A 17,186-nucleotide genomic window follows, 5' to 3' on the forward strand; every position below is an offset into this window, starting at 1 on the left:
GCAACTCCCAAGTCAGAAAGCTGACCCCACCCCACCAGCGTGGCGGGCCTGTAAATTACGAGCTTGACCCCAAACTTTTTGCAAATATTACGTGGATGCCATTCTGGAAGTCGACCGCACGCGCGTTGTTTTTGACAACTTTGCGTTTCTCGAGGAAGGCCATCGTTTGCGCGGGCAGCTTTAAATACTGAGGGCGAATTATTCAGGTTGCCCTTCACTTTGAAGAAAATGACGGGGATGTCCCTTACCCCACAATTGGGGACCTTCCTAGTACCCTAGGGCAACCCCCCCCCCGCATGCGCAGTTTTGCCGTCAATTAGGGAAAATATTTGAAGAGAAATGTCCCTTGAGTAGGGGTGGCAATCGGGTCGGGTTGGCGTGTCAGCATACCTCAACCCGAACCCGACCCGTTTATTAAACGGGTCGGCTGTGGCAAACACGACCCGCCAACCCATTTAATAAATGGGTTGGGTCGGGTAAACGGGTTTTCAGGTTGGCGGGTCAGGTTGGCGGGTCGGGTTGGCGGGTTGACAGATCGGGTTGGCAGGTAGGCAGGTTGGCGGGTCGGTTGGCGGGTTGACCCACCCGCCTAACCCGTTTATTAAACGGGTCAGCCGGGTTGGCGGGTTGGCATACCCCCAACCCGAACCCGACCTGTTTAATAAAACGGGTTACACGGGTCGACCCGTTTATTAAACGGGTTGGCTTAAGCCCAACCCGAACCCGCCTAAGAGGCGGGTTGGCGGGTCATATCAGAAATTGCCACCCCTACCCTTGAGGCCCCGGATTGGGACCTCCCTATGACCCCCCCCCCCCTACAGATTGTACCCGTTTTCGTCTCACTCTAGGTCACCGAACTTTCAGTTTTTTTAACAGACAAAATATTATTGTTATTTTTTTTTAAATTAAATAAAACAAACTCATCCACTTTGAGGACTCATAATTTTAGGTCTGTCTCTAGCCCGCTAGAGAGTAGGGTGTAACCGAGTCAGGTATATCTGAACCGAATCAGTTAGACTCGAATTGAGTTTGGGTCGAATCTAGAATCTAAAATCTAAACCAGTTTAAAAATAGGTTGGTTCTTGCTATTAAAAAATATAGAGCCGAAAGCCTATTAGATTCAATCCAATTTTTATACCCAAAAAATAAAAACCTACAAAATGGGTATGGTGCTAAATGAAACATGGTGATGGATTTTTTGGTTTTTTTTTTTTTTAATTATGACTCATAGATGTGTTTAACATGATTGATTTACTTGAATCATGCATTTTTTATGGTAAAAGTGGTATTGGAGCCTCAAAAATTTATGAAAATTGTAGACGGCCATGCATCATAATCAAACGATCCAAGAACTGATTTTATATTTAAAATAATATTAAAAAATAATTTAAAATAATATTAAAATAATTTAAAATAATATTAAAAAATATTTTTATATATTTTTATATTTATTAAAAATTAGCCAAATTGGCCCTGGAGTATATCAATAGACACCGATGCTGATAACATTGATACTGTATGGTCAGAATTTTAAAAAAAATAATAATAATGAAAATCCAATATAAAGTTTCATTTAACATCGTGCCCATTTTGTAGGTTTTCATTTCTCTTTTATACCCTACCTCTATGTAATTTATACCTGAACCTGAACTCAGCATGTACCTAGAACCGTTTCATTCCTAACATGTTTTCATACCCTAATCGACCTGAGCCTAAACCCATCTTGGACCCACGCCCAAACGGATCCTAACTAGAAGATAATGTATATCAATTATGAGAAATTGAAGTATAATTATCATTAATCCAAAAAGGCTTTTTATGATAACAACTTTTCTAATTGTAAAAAGTTAAAAATCTTAATATAACTTGTATTAAAAAAAACCTACCCATTTATTCTTAGTAATATCTATACCTGACACAAACATGAATCAAATCAAGACCCGACACATTTAGAACTGACCCGAACATGACTTCAATTCTTTTGCAATTCCATTATCTGTGTTTGCACTGGTAGCTAAGCACCTAAGAGTTGTGCAACTTCTCTCTCTCTCTCTCTCTTTCATTCCTAATTCACATGCATATTTGGCGGGTTTGGTTGCTTTCAGCATGGTGGGTCATATGGACCGAAAGAAACGACATCTTTTTCAGGGGCATCAAATTCGATTTCGAAAGGCTTCGGCAGCGGGTCATGTCTGATGTGTATCTGGCTCTTAAGTTACATAGTAGGGGGGAGGGGCTGATCGGCTTGTACTCTGATCTATGCACAATCACCATCTAGATTGTGGTTGTTTTGCTCTTATGTTTCTCTTTTGTCTCTCCCATTAAATATTCGGTTGGATGTATTTTGGTAATGTTGAATAGTAAATGTTCTCTCTCTCTCTCTCTCTCTCTATATATATATATATATATATATATATATATATATATATATATATATATATATATATATATATATATAGTGATCAAAAATATTAAATGGGTTTCTTTCGTTGTTTTTTTTTTCTTCAAAGTTCTTACCCCATAGCTGTGTAGCATGATTAATTTACTGGGAATCAATACCTGGATCATGTATTTTCCATGAAAAAATAGTTACTTGGAGCTCCAAAATTTTAAGATTTTGAGATGTTTATATTTTTAAACCTTATAAAAATCTTCTCATACGTTGGAGTCAAGCGCTCTAATAGCTAATCCCTACAAAATCAAGCACGTAAGTCACCTCGGTACGGTTGAAATTAAAAAAAAAAAAAAGATTGAAAACCTCATTTAGCATATTTTCATCAATATATGCATATATTTATTTATTTATATCTATACTTATATATGAAAAATATTCAAAGCCCCTACTTGAGGCTGATAAAGTGAGGTCGTTTTAAACAAATTTGATAGCATTTATGCATTTAACATGGTCAAAAATAGTATTTTTTTTAAGAAGAATAAGATTCTTTAAATAGTCGCAAGAGAGAAATATACAAGTTAAGCAAGAAACCATGTATTCCCTGGTGGCCTATCAACGAGAGATCCAAAACCTTCCGATTAAGCTTCCCAATACACAAAACAGGTCAAATTGGATAAACAACATAATTGACTTGACAGATTTCTTATTCCTCTAAAAAATTTGTTGTTACTTTCTTCTCAAACTCTCCACCAAGCCCTGCCCCGCCACTATCCCCGCCTAGCCCCGCCCCATCTCCTATCCTTCTAAAGGATGGCAATAGACTACGGGGAAACGGGGCCCGCCCCGCCTCATCCCCGTTTGAACCGGGGATAGAGGACATGAAACGAGGATGAAGGCGGGGGTGGAGGTTAAAATTCATTCCCGTGCGGGGATGGAGGTTCTAATCTTGAGACGGGGTGGGGGTGGAGACCCTGTCTCCCGCCCCTGCCCCCGCCCCGGTCCATTGCCATCCCTAGACATAAACCACCACCTCAAGACTTTGTTTCAATTGCATGAGAACTTAATCAATGTAGGCCCAATAATCAATTGTTTGAAGCAAGAAAACTGAATTAGTTTCATTTTAACATTCAGCCACACAAGGGAGAAAATCTCTTGAAAATAGGAGCAGAACTATAGCACTCATATTTTTATATGGAATAAATACGATTCAAGAGTCAATCTTGTAAATATTTGTATTAATATTTTCTTATAACAATTTTTTTATATATTTTTTAATTAACTTTTTTATTGCCGAGATTTTGCGGAAAAAAACACGAGATTTATGAATTTTTTTTATTTCTCGCAAGTTTTTAAAAAAATGAGAAATTGCCGATAAAAATGTTTGCCACTATGATGGAGGGTGATCAGACCCTAAAACCTAAACGTGTGCTTGTTCTTTATAATTCATTGCATTTTAGGTGCAGTCAGTTACATCCTGACATTACATGATACAATCTTAGTTCAAAACTAAGCTAGCTTACATCAAAATAGTAGGAATTGACCCTTGGATCGCAACTTTTCAATGCAAGAATATAACTTTTGGAGAGTTAAAAATTCAGTTCATTGTAGACGTGATTCATAAACCAATCTAATCTAAATGCTATTGTGTGGGGAAGCAGTTGAATCCAGATACCATCTCTTTTGGTACTGCAGGTTTTTCCAACTTATCTTCAGAGCCTCTTGGCAGCTCCACCCTGATGAACTTCAAGTTACATAAATTTCCTTCGTCATTGAGGCCTGAATCTGCTCATTGTTTGCCAGGCAAACGATGAGCAGCCCCAAAGGGGTTTGGCTCAGTGGGATGGGGCATAGGCCGCTAAGCAGGCGGTCTAGGTTCAAATCCTATGGATTTCACCAGTGTTGTGAGAGGCGTACGCCTCAGTACCTGAAGCGTACACCTCAGAGGCGAGGTGCACGCTCAAGGTACTGAGGTGTTGCTGTGATGCGCCCCTCATCAACCTCCGACCAGTTGTGACCACCGACCACCAGAGTTGCTGTGCTGCAGCTGCTGCTCAGTCTTCTCCGACCACCGGATGACTGGCATATCCCTCGCTTCCGTACCAGCTGGGCGCGTGGTCCTTCTCTTACTGCCTCCCCTCCCACCGCTTCACTTCCATTCCAATTGTGAGAGGCGTTACGCCTCAGAATCGCATTTAACAACCTTGGATTTCACACCTTGCGCAAGCCAAAGCGTGATGACTCCCAGGGGGCAAGAGGTAAGCCCATGGAGTTTTATGCTGCCAAAACAATGATCATAAGCACGGCTAGCTCTCTGATCCTGAGGATGGTTTCTCCATGTAAATATAAAAAAGGACAAACGATATTGGGCTTACATATCGCTGATGTTTCCTACATAGCTATGTCTAAATGGCAGACGCCTGACTTTAGCTGGCTCAACCCTTTTTTTTTTAAAAGACAAGCTGAGGTTAGGCTGACTCCTACCAGTTACAACTATACCATTGGGTTTTGAACCTGCAACATCCCAATACAAGGTGACGTGCACTAGCTGCTCCTACCAGACAAGCAGAGGCCCGACCTAAACCTATTTACTACACATATTGCCAGTCTGCTTGCATTTCAAGGAGAAAAATAAGGGGCAAAAAAGTAGGTAGAGATTTGATTTGCTTGGTTTTGGTGGCTTATGGTGTGTAGTCATAGAATGTCACATAAAACTGAAGAGTGGTAATTGGTAATTGGTTTGTCAATAAATGCCAAACATTTTTTTTAGATAATCCAACCCCCTCCCCCACCAAATCACTCAATAGGTCGGGTTTGACCTTTACCAGAGCCATACCAAACCCTATAGGGTTAGGGTTTGATGATAAATAAGAAAGCCCGATTAGAATCTAGGTCCGATTAATACATGGAGCCAGGTATGGTTTGTGAAATTTCATATCTGATCCATGCCGGACCCGAGATTCTTGATTAAGATTCATAAATTTTAATGTAAAAAAGATCAAATATTTTTTTTATCGGGTATGATATGGGTCTAATTCATGTAATCCATATAGAATCTGAGTATGGTTTCTTTTATGGTGGGATTAGACCCGAATCCAAACCTGATACCATAATCTAAAACGAGGTTTAGGTCTGGTTTTACCTGGGTCCGAACCAAACCCGACCAGTTGACACCCCTACTGTCCATACATTGATTGGCCTCAAGTTGGTAAAAACCCTATCTATAGAAGAATGCACCCAACTTCAACCTTGCAGCAAGGGACACTCTATGTGGGTTTCCAAGTTGTGGCGTCCAAACTTCTTCTTCTTAATTACTATTATTATTTTATCAATATTAAGTAATATTTGTTATTGTGGTAATAAACCTAATATTTGTAAGCACTTATTCAGGAAATACACCATCATGCGACAAGAAGGAAATTTGGATTCTTAGGAAGTTTGAAGTAAATTTCTCCTTCACGAAATCTTGTTTACGAAGCCAGAGAGCACACGGACTCCAAGTGGGGCCCATATTCCATCTCTTCCCACGTCAATGCAACGGTTATGACTTATGAGAAAGGTCAAAATACATCAAAGCACGTGGACAGCAGATACGGTCATATAATGTATGACGTTATATTACTTCACCAACGCACATCTTGACTTTGTGTTTGGGCCCTACTCACACGGGGTTAAGGAAACTCTATCTAACAAACTTTTTTTTTTTTGAGAAAACAAAATCCCTCGTCACCGACAACACATTGGCTGGCCTCTCGACAGGTCTCCCTGCCCATCAGTACACCCAACTTCGACCTTGTTGTTGTATATGCTTTAAGTCTTATGAGAGGGACTAATTTCTCTTGATGATAATGGAGAGCCTCAAAGAGAAGACCACTATATAATATTTGGGGATCATAACTTAATTTATATCCAACTTCTCTCCAATTCAGCCTATCATAGAGTTGAAGATAGACAGAAGATGTCTCTTAACATAATAGATCATACCATATGAAATATCATATGGCCCAACCGAACTAGATCACATAAAGTGGGCTTGAACCTAAGCTAGTTTACAATGTGTGATTCAACGTATATAGACACACAATTATTTTCAACAATCTCTCACTTGGGCCACATATGTAACCTTATAATCACACATTATAACTTTATGAGCTCAAAAATACTATCTTATCAATTGATATATCTATCAATCCCGTCAATTGATCATGTCAATATAGAACCAAAGTGGTCTTTATTACAAATAATGTAATTGGACTCATCAATGATCATGTATATTGACATAACCAAATGACATGGATCAAGTTTAGATGTCAAGCATGAAAATTACATGTAATGTGATCAAACATGCCTATTTGCAACCGGTCATTCCTAAACTTTAGTGAGATCGCAACAAATGAGTACAGAATGAAACTGAAACTTTAACTTTAGGCTGAAGTGGTAAAAGAAACTTTATTATATCATAGAACGTTCAAATACAAACTCCCACTAAACCAACATATCATAAAATAATAAAAAACCCATTTGAGCAGTATGCTCATGAAAGACCGTGGGTGACAAACCTTTGTAAGTGGATCCACAATCATGGAGTTTGTGCCAATATGTTCTATCGAATCTGATCATTCTGTACTCTTTCTTTAATAACAAAGAACTTAATGTCAATATATTTTGACTTTGACGAGCTCATGTTATTATTAGAATATAACACTGTCAAATTATTGTCATAAAATAATTTTAGCGGTCTATCAATATTATCCAAAATCTCCAGCCCTGTGATAAAATTACATAATCATACTCCATGATTGGACACTACAAGAAATCTACGGATTAGCGACAGACGTAATTCATCGCAAATTCGTCGCTAAACACTTTAGCGATGGACTAACGATGGATTAGCGACGGATAACTTTCATCATAATTTTCTAGTCGCTAATTAGTGACCAAACACATCTGTCACTAATTTGCGATGAATTAGCGAATGCCATGATCCGTCGTGAGGCCGTCGCTAATCCACAGAGATTTGGTTTTGCGACTGATACACATTCATCGCAAATTATGTCGCTATTGTAGCGATGAATTTGCGATGGATTATAATCCATTGCAAAACATCGACCGATTCAGTTTTATGACGGATAAATATCCGTTCCTAATCCATCGCTAAATTGGAGGCCGATACTAATTATCGACGGATATTATCCATCGCTAATCCATCGTAAAAATTAAAAAAAACAATAAAAATTGTTTGAAATATAAATATCGAGAAAAAAATTCTCGTTATACAATTTATATATCTTGTATATAAAAAAATAAAGTACACATAAAAAATACAAATACAAAGTAGGTGAAGCAAATTTAACACAAGTTATAAGTGAAACAAAATTAACAACCCAGTATAATCCTCGCCAAGTTCTAATTTGTTACAAGTGAACATATACAAAGAGTTTCGTTTGAAACAAATTCAACAAATGAAGTTAATCCTCGTCAAGATTCGGATCATCGTCTTCTTCATTGTCTCGATCTGCCCATCCATCCATGTCTTCATCAGCTCTTCTACGCTGATCATCTCTGGCATCCTACAAGAGAACCGAAATATTAATATTGATAAACAAAATATAATGAAATAAATTATATGCAATGCACATAATCTAAGACAATCAAAGTAACATGACTGAATGATACATAGACTAGTAATAAAGTAAAGGACATTAACAAAATCCACAAGTTGTCAAAAAAAAAATCATAGTGATGAAATCATGCTTATATGTATTATAAGGTTGTCAATTTTTACATTGAAAAATTGTTGATCGTAATAGAAACTCATGTTGGACATGGGTTTGGTATAAAATTTCATAAACCATACTAGACTCATTTAATAAACCCATTTTGGAAGGAAAGTTATTTTGTTGGGGCATTTATTATGGGAGACCATATATTTCTTGTGAACATGTTTGTTTTTATCCTTTGTAGTGCCTCTTTCATAGGAAAGGCAGGATGCCTGGCAATCAGGCTGTCGGTTTGGCCCAAAGGCCTGATGGATAGCAATCAGGTGCTTAACGCATAAATTTTGTGCCATGTGGTTCTACCCGATCCGGACACGATATTACCCGTGTTGGCAAAAAAAAAAGTGTGGGATTCGGGACAGTTTGATTTTGGTTTTGACAATGTCGTGCTATTCATGGAAATTAAGTGGAAATACAATCTGAATATAGCAAACATTAACCCGTCAATAATTTAGTTGACAAATTTTATGAGGTTCTGACATTTGTTTTTTCTCTAGGATTTTATTGGAAAAATTAAATAAATTTAAAAATATAATGAGAATAATAAAATTAAAACTACTAAAATAAACAAATTAAAATTTCTCTCAAGATTAGATTGATGAAGACATAAATATTGTGATAAATTGTGATATATTCATTTAAATGAAGATATTTTCAGTATATCACGATATATTAACTGTAATTAGCTTAACGCTTTTTGAGGCCTTAGTTGAGAATGGTCAACAAACTACAGTTAGTGCACGCCACCTTGTGTTGGGACTTTGCAAGTTCGAATCCCAATGATATAGTTGTATAATTGAGATTGTCACTTTTTTGTCAACGACAGTGTGCAGGAAATGACAGAAGCAATAATTTTTTTTTTAAAATCAAAGAATATTTTGATCATTGATCGAAGTTTCAAAATGGACATGGTTGATTAAAAAAATTTCAATCTACCTTTATATAATATATTCTTTCAAAGGAAAGTGAGTCAGCAGCGTGGTCGGGGGTGGTTTTGAAGGTGTTGAGTTGAAGACCCGGATCAAACCCTGTTGGCATACGGGTGTGTCTGTAGCTTTCGGAGGTTGTTGAGATGGACCAGATTGAAACCATGCTAACCTGTTTTGGACTGAATTAATTACCATTTAACTTTTTTGATATTCTAAACATTAATTTATTAATTTATTATTTTTTGAAATTTTAGTATTCTAAAAATTAATTTATTAAAAAAAACCTACAAATAGGTTTGGGTTGGGTCAGGCCAGACCCGCCTCACATTGGCCTGTTGGGCCAATGAGCCAAGTCATGGGTTGCTTTTCAAACCTGTGTCTGTTAAGAATTGGGCTAAAATCCGTAAACGGGCCGGGCCGCACTTAAAGCCTGGTGGACTGAGCTATAAACGGGATTAGGTTGGGTCGAGCCGACCCGATGCCCACCCCTAATTTAAACCCATGCACAAAAAATACAATAGAACTCTTCTAGACATGGTAAGATCTATGTTGTCTTGTACTTATTCGCCCAAGGTATTTTTGGGAAGAAGCTATCTACATAACTACCTATATTTTGAATAGAGTTTTATGTGAAACCATTATTTTTACACCCTATGAAGTATGGATCGGAAGAAAATCATATCTTAGTTATCTTCGTAGATAGGGTTTTGTAACTCACATAAAAAATATAGATCGATCAAGAGAAAAATTAGACAATAGATCTATAAGATGTATTTTTATTAGATATCCAAAATGATCCAAAGGTTATAGATTTCATGATTTTGATAAGGGTTTAATTGAAAGTAGAGATGTTGAATTCTTGGAAGAACAAAATATGAATTCTGTAACGCCCTAATTTTTGAAACAAAAAATTTAGAGATTTTTTTTTAAATTCTTTTGCATATTTTTCAAGAAAATAACATAAACTCTTTTTAAGTACGATTCAAGCCTTGAGCGGGTTACAGTTTACAACAAGTACATGTAAGACTAGAATAACTGAATCAAACCATCGTTTGCATTAAAGTAAATCAATATTAGCCCCATAAATATCAGAGTTTACAGGACTTAATAAAATAATAAAATATATCAAGTCCAATCAACAACCTAAAGAAGTGTGACCTTCTTAGTACCACCCCGAGCCTCCCGTCATTACCCTTCAGCTTATTCGTTATCTGAAATATTAAAAGTAGGGGCATTAGCCAAAACCCCAATAGGAAACACTAAAATGCCTGAACACAAAAATATTATAATTACAGAAGTAAGCATTGATACATTTTCAGATAGACATTTAAATCATGCAACACAACATATCAAAATAAGCATAATTTATAATTTTACAATCAAACATGCTTGCATTCATATTTTCAGAACATATATGCTATAATACATCATGCCAATGAAATAACAATTTATGCACAAACTGAAATAATGCAATGATTCCATTCTTGATCTTTTGTTTCTCTTTTTTTGCTCTGAAGGTACACTCTCAGGTTCCTAACTCCGATTCAATAAATTTAATAAGGTGTCTATTATGCTATGTATTTTATTAGCCTCATCGATTAGAAGAATCTGTGAATGCTCACAGAGTTTCTACTTACTGGAGCAGTCTTCTAGTGATCAATGCAGACTTGATTTCTACTCTTTAGAGATATCAAAACATATCACCTATGACACGAGGTAGTCTGACCTCCTATGATCAGAGATTGAAAACTAAAAGAGACGTCACGCTCTTCAAAAGCAACAATGATCAACCAGTCATATGTACCACCGCTCTCTCTAAAGTGGTCTCAGGTTTGAATGGGTCATGAGTGTTATTTAATTATTAAGTTCATCAATTAATTCCATATGCTCTCAGCACATACACACCCAAGCTCACTAGGAAGATTTCATAATACAAGGTTGTTCTAACCGATTCAAACAGCCTGTAGTCCACACCCCATCACTAGGTGACCTTGAGCACGGTTTCCTCGCGGTAATTATGTGATTATATGCATGAATATTCAATCTTTTCTTTTCTTGGCGTACCACAGGTACTCATAGGTTCTACTGAACCAAGGATCACTCATGAGCCATACTCATGCTTATATCACATATTCATCATATCATATGCCTACATACACACATAAAGGTTGCACACATATGCAATCATGATCATGCTTCAATAAGCAAAACAACATGTGTAACTAAATATATTTCACTCATCACGCTTTATAATGCATATTAACATATTTGTCATATAAATGATTATCAATCAAGAATAACATAGAATGCATTCACTTAACATGCATATAAGACCAAATTCTAATTTAAGCATAAATAATCATGTTGCAAAAAGTAGAAAATAACTAGACACCAACACAAGTCATATTGTGTAGTTTGGATCCCAATTAACCTGATTTTGGAAAACCCACTAAAAATCACAAGAACCGAATATCACTCTCAAAATTTAACTGAGACTACCTCATCATCTCAAGAACACAATTCAAGAAACAACACTGAAAAATCAATTGTAATAAAATCATGAAAATTCTAGGACTGAACCCTGTTCAGGAAAAATATAAGACAGATCCTGTCATCTGCAGAAATTCGTCCCGGATTAAAATATTTTCCAAGATTTACAAAAAAATATTTTAACAAAAAACCTTTTTACAGGATCTACTTATACATGTTAGCTTTTTCTTAGATTTTTCACAACTTGTTTTGATTGGGATTTTAGAAGTTTTAAAATCTCTAGTCGGAACAATCCTACTGACAGGGCAGAAAATCTGTGCTCTTTAAAAAGAGATGTTTTGGCTTCAAAACTGATTCAAACTGAACAAAAAAAAAAATTTAAATTCAAGCCCCGGATGTGTAGAACACTAAGTATTTTTTTTTATTGACATCGTTTTCACAAAGATATTGATTTTTTTCTGAAACTATTCGAAACAAAAATAAAGACAGAATAGCCAAGATTTCAAACTCATGCAATATTCATTAAGCAAGATTAAGAATCATGTTATAATCCATTTAATTACAATTTTTAATATTCTAAATATATTTACAATATCATACAATACATCTTTAAACATATTTATGCTAAACTTTGTAAAACATTAACATCTATCATCCATGAATCACAATACCTTTATTATAATATCTCAAATAAAATTTTATCTATTCAAGAATCACAAGAAACCTTAAACAACATCAAATCATGATTTATTTATGCAATAACATGTTGATTAATCATGTTAAATATGAACTAAACTATCCTGCATGCTCAGATTAACCTTTCCTTATCATAAAGCATCAAAACCCTAAAACAGTTTTGCCAAACCCTTCTTCAAAAATGATTTTGCATACAAGAAAATGGATTCAAGCATATATCAAATTTTTAGAACTTTTAAAACTTGAATTTCATCAATATAATCTAATATTAACAACTAATTATGTTGAAACAAATAAGATCTAACAAATAAGTAGAAAACAAATTCTCTCAAATTATTTTTTATATTGGAAGCCCGAAAATAGTCATGTTTTGAAAACCGTTTTGCTCTTTGATTCCATGGTGATATGGATCCACCAAAAACATTTTTTTCTAAATTGAAAATCAATATTAAAAAAGTGTTTCTAGGTTTGATCCTCATTTGTTCATATCTGAAAATCATTCATACACATATCTCATGCATTTGAATAGATCTATGTCTACACGGTTGATATACCTACCTCAATCAGGTTCTCAAATGAACTATGACCTTCGTCTTTCATCTTCAAACATTTGATTAGCTTCAATGACTGCTGGAAATACTCCAAGAAGAAGGAAGATGAAAGAAGAAGACGGAACAAGAAGAAGATAAAAGAAGTGTAAAAGAATTGGAAGAGAGAGGTCTTAAAAAGCCACCAAGCCTCTCTAAAATACTATATGAGATAAAACTCTATCTCAACAACCTTTTAGGTAGGCCCCACTAGGTGGTACATCCCACCTAGAAGTCTCTCCTAAGAGACCTCTAATTCTTGACAAAGTCTTCTTTCTAGAAGACTTCAAACTCCCTAAGGACTCTTAAGAGTCCTTCTGAATAAAACTCTATTAAACTAACTAACATGGGGTCTACTAGGGGGTGTCTCACCCTCTCTAGAACCCTCTAAGATTGGTTAAATTAATTAATTACTTAGTTTATTAGATAGAGATCCTCTTTGTAAGGTCTCTAGAAAAACAAAGTGGGTCCCACCTAAGTGGCACCCCCACTTGGATCCAAATCCAAAATAATCTAGATCCATAAATCCGGATCCGTATCCAAACCCAATTGAGTTGGATAAAAAAATCAAATAAGAATCCACATCCAAAACTTAAATTAAAGATCCATATTCAAACATGAAATCCAAATCAATATTGGATCCAAAAATTAGGTTTGGATCTGAATATGACTCATCTAAGATCCATAAAACCCTGAGTCACCCCTGAACCACTGTGGGCCACCAGAACAACACCTAGGATCCCACTAGGCGTGACCCCTTGTGCCTCACCTGCAACCTAGTTTTAGTCCAAAACACAGCCCCAATCAATTTAGAACAAACAAATTCAAAACCTTATCCAAGTTGGAAAACCCAAAATAGAGGTTCGTCAATTTTAAAAAATTTATTTTTTGAACCAACCATAATCCAAAATCGCCGAATCAAATCTCCAATGAGATCTACGACTCATAACGGATCTAACTAGAGTCTTAATTCAACTTAGACTATTGAATTTTGCCTGAAATTAACCTAAAATTAACTTGAATTTTGCTTGAATTTAAAAGTTAAACTACATCAAAATCGCAAGTGTTATGCGGTCATTCTCAAAATCAATGAAGCTGATGTTTTTTATCTCATCTATCTCTAATGACTCTTATGAGCAGTTAGGCAATGATGAGTCAACTGTTAGTGATCATTCTCCTTTGCATCTATCATTTATTAGCCACTAAAAGTCAAGAGCTTTTCCTTCATGCTTGGAAGAATACTATCTTTACTTAACAGAGAAACTATGTTACTTATTATATCTTGATGAAACGAAAGATAACATATCTTATAGTAAAGCAATTAACTCACATGAATCAACAGACTTGATAAAAGCCATGGATAAAAAAAAATTGTCCATTGAGAAAAATAAGTCTGAATATTAACAAATCAATCTAAGGAAAGAAAAACCATTGGATGCAAATGATTATTAAGGAAGAAATACAAGACCGACGATAGTATAGATGAATTTAAAACTAGATTAGTAGCTAAAGTATTTTCTCAAAGGGAAAGAGTAAACTATGTTGATACATATTCACCAATTGCAAAATTTGCCTCAATAAAGATAATCTTGGTCATTGTAGTATATTATGATTTAGATCTACATCAGATAGATGCCAAACTCGTATTCTTAAATGGTAATATAAAAGAAACCATTTTTATGGAATAATTTGAAGAATATATTGTTAAAGGCCAAGAGGATAAAGTGTATATATTGAAAAAAATATATATATGGACTTAAACAATCACCATGTCAGTAGTATTTAAAGTTTCATAAGACAATTACTACACTCGAATTTATGGCAAATAGATTTGACTACTGCATTTATGTTTGAAAAAGTAAAAGAAAAATTTATATTTTTTTATGTGTAGATGATATGTTTTTTACTGGAAACGATAATGAGATAATTAGTAAAACCAAGTCATGGTTAAATTCTTAATTTGAAATGAAAAACATGAAAGAGGCATCCTATGTTTTTGGAATAAAAATTACACGAGATTTAAAATCTAAAGTTTTGAGCTTGAGTCAAGAAAAAATATAGCGATCATATACTCTAAAAGTTTAGAATGAGTGACTGCAAGTAATTGTCTGAGTAAAGAACAAGATAGAATGAATGTCCCTTATGTGCAAGTTGTTGGAAGCTTAATGTATGCTATGTTATGTACGAGGCTTGGTCTCGTTAACCGCTACTAAAGTAATCCTGATTGGCCTTATTGGCAAGTAGGTAAGAGAATATTTAGGTATTTGAAAATGACAAAAAAAATTATAATTGTATTTTCAAGAAAATAACATAGAACTGATCGGATATTCTGATGTTGATTTTGTTGACAGTAAAGATGATAGTAAATTCACCCTAGATACATTTTTCTCTTTAGAGGATGTGCAATTTATTGGTCATATAAGAAACAAGGTTGTGTAGCTCAACATACCCAAGAAGCTGAGTATGTTGTTTGCAATGTTGCTGCCACCTTTACTCTTTGAATAAGCCATTTTATCACAGATTTGAAACTTGATATAACCAATGGGCCAACTTAAATTTATTGTGACAATCAATAAGCTATCACTTTTATGAAGAATTGAGCAAACAATTCTAAAAGCAAACACATAATGGTAAAATATCATTATGTCCATGACATGATTGAAAAAAAATGAGATTACAATCAATTACTTACCTACTACTGATATGATTGCAAATCCTTTGACAAAAAATATATCTCAAGAATTATTTTCAAAACATGTATCATGTATGGGTTTAAAATATCTCTATTTGAGATACATAACTTGATGAGTAAATCTTGAATATAGAAGAGAAAATATACCATTGCTAGATTTTTGATGCCAGAGCTGATTCGGCTCTCATGGCCAAGTGACAGATGTTAGCATAAAATGGCAACAAAGGTGGCCTATGTTGCCTCTCATGCATAGGGTCCATACGTTAAGGAGAGAGAATGACCCTCTTTCTCATTAACACATGGATTGCCGATTTGCGGGTTTTATGGGCATATCCAAACGTTCTTACCATATATATTTCCATAACAGTTTTAGAAACAAAATTGATTTTGTTTTTAACTACTCTAAGGATACCAAATTGCATGAATTAAATATATAATCAACATTGAGATGAAAACGGCTACAAGGGGACGACTATTTAACCCAGTACCTGTGCACAGGAAATCAATCCAGAAACGAGCATCCCTCGATCGCAGGCCATTTCCAAAAACCCCTTCTTCGTACTTCTCTCTCTACACCCTCACTGCGCACACCTCCGATCAAAGTAATCTATCAGGTGTGTCATGGTTAGCAAACAAAATAACATCATTCAAGAAACAGGTCATCAAAATCCTGCCTTGGTGCATTAGAATGAGTGTGATTGCCGCAGCATGTTCAATGTGCATTAGAAACACCTTGGCAGAATTAGAAACGCAGTCAGCAATCAGCATTGCCTATTGCCCTCTTTGACCCTGCAAAAACCTTCATCTGAACACATGGTATGCAGGCTTGAATCACCGCACCACATAGTATGCAAGCTTAAATCACAGCTCTTATAGCCACGACTTCGTTTGAGCACAGTCTGACACTTAATGTTTTTGCAGCAGGTCTCTGCAACTGCAAGGGTGTTATAATGACTTGCTAGCTGATTGCACATTAACTGCGACCCTTCTTATCAGTTTGGTATAGATCTTATAGGCTGTACCCCATTCTAAACTTGTGAAGACGTTTCCTAGATCAGGTTTTGCATTCACGAGTTTCCTTAGGATGTGCCTATCTTTTGACACTTCTAGATCGGGTAGAAAGAAGATTTGTAATTGTTCTTTATACTCTATGCCAGAAATCGACTTTTTGCAGAAAAGACGTGTGGCAAGCATACCTCTTGTAAACTTGCGATCATGTTCCAAATAGGTAGATTCAATATTTGAGATCAACAAAGCATGATCTAAAGATATCTCGATCTAAAAATCCATTTAACCAAACCTCGACAACCTCCATTAGCATTGATCCTAGAACTGCAACAGTACTACTCTCTTTGCAAATTAGAATCATCATAGTAGTTTCCGTAAGGTTAACAAGAACACGTCCAGGTGATTTGTAGAAGAATGGAGGATCTTCTCTGTGAGACATTATGAAAAGCCTCTGATTCCAGGCACAATGAAACACAACTTCTACAAGAGGATCTTTGTAGTCTTTAACTATCTTCACCTCAATTATTGAAGCTTCCCAACTGACGGGTGTAAACCAACCAGTTTTTGGTCCAAGGAGAGGCTGTTCATAGAATGGGACAGGAAATGATGGAATGA

The sequence above is a fragment of the Nuphar pumila genome, chromosome 14 (assembly GCF_984573655.1).
Source record: "Nuphar pumila chromosome 14, dmNupPumi1.hap1.1, whole genome shotgun sequence".
In the NCBI taxonomy this organism is placed as follows: Eukaryota; Viridiplantae; Streptophyta; class Magnoliopsida; order Nymphaeales; family Nymphaeaceae; genus Nuphar; species Nuphar pumila.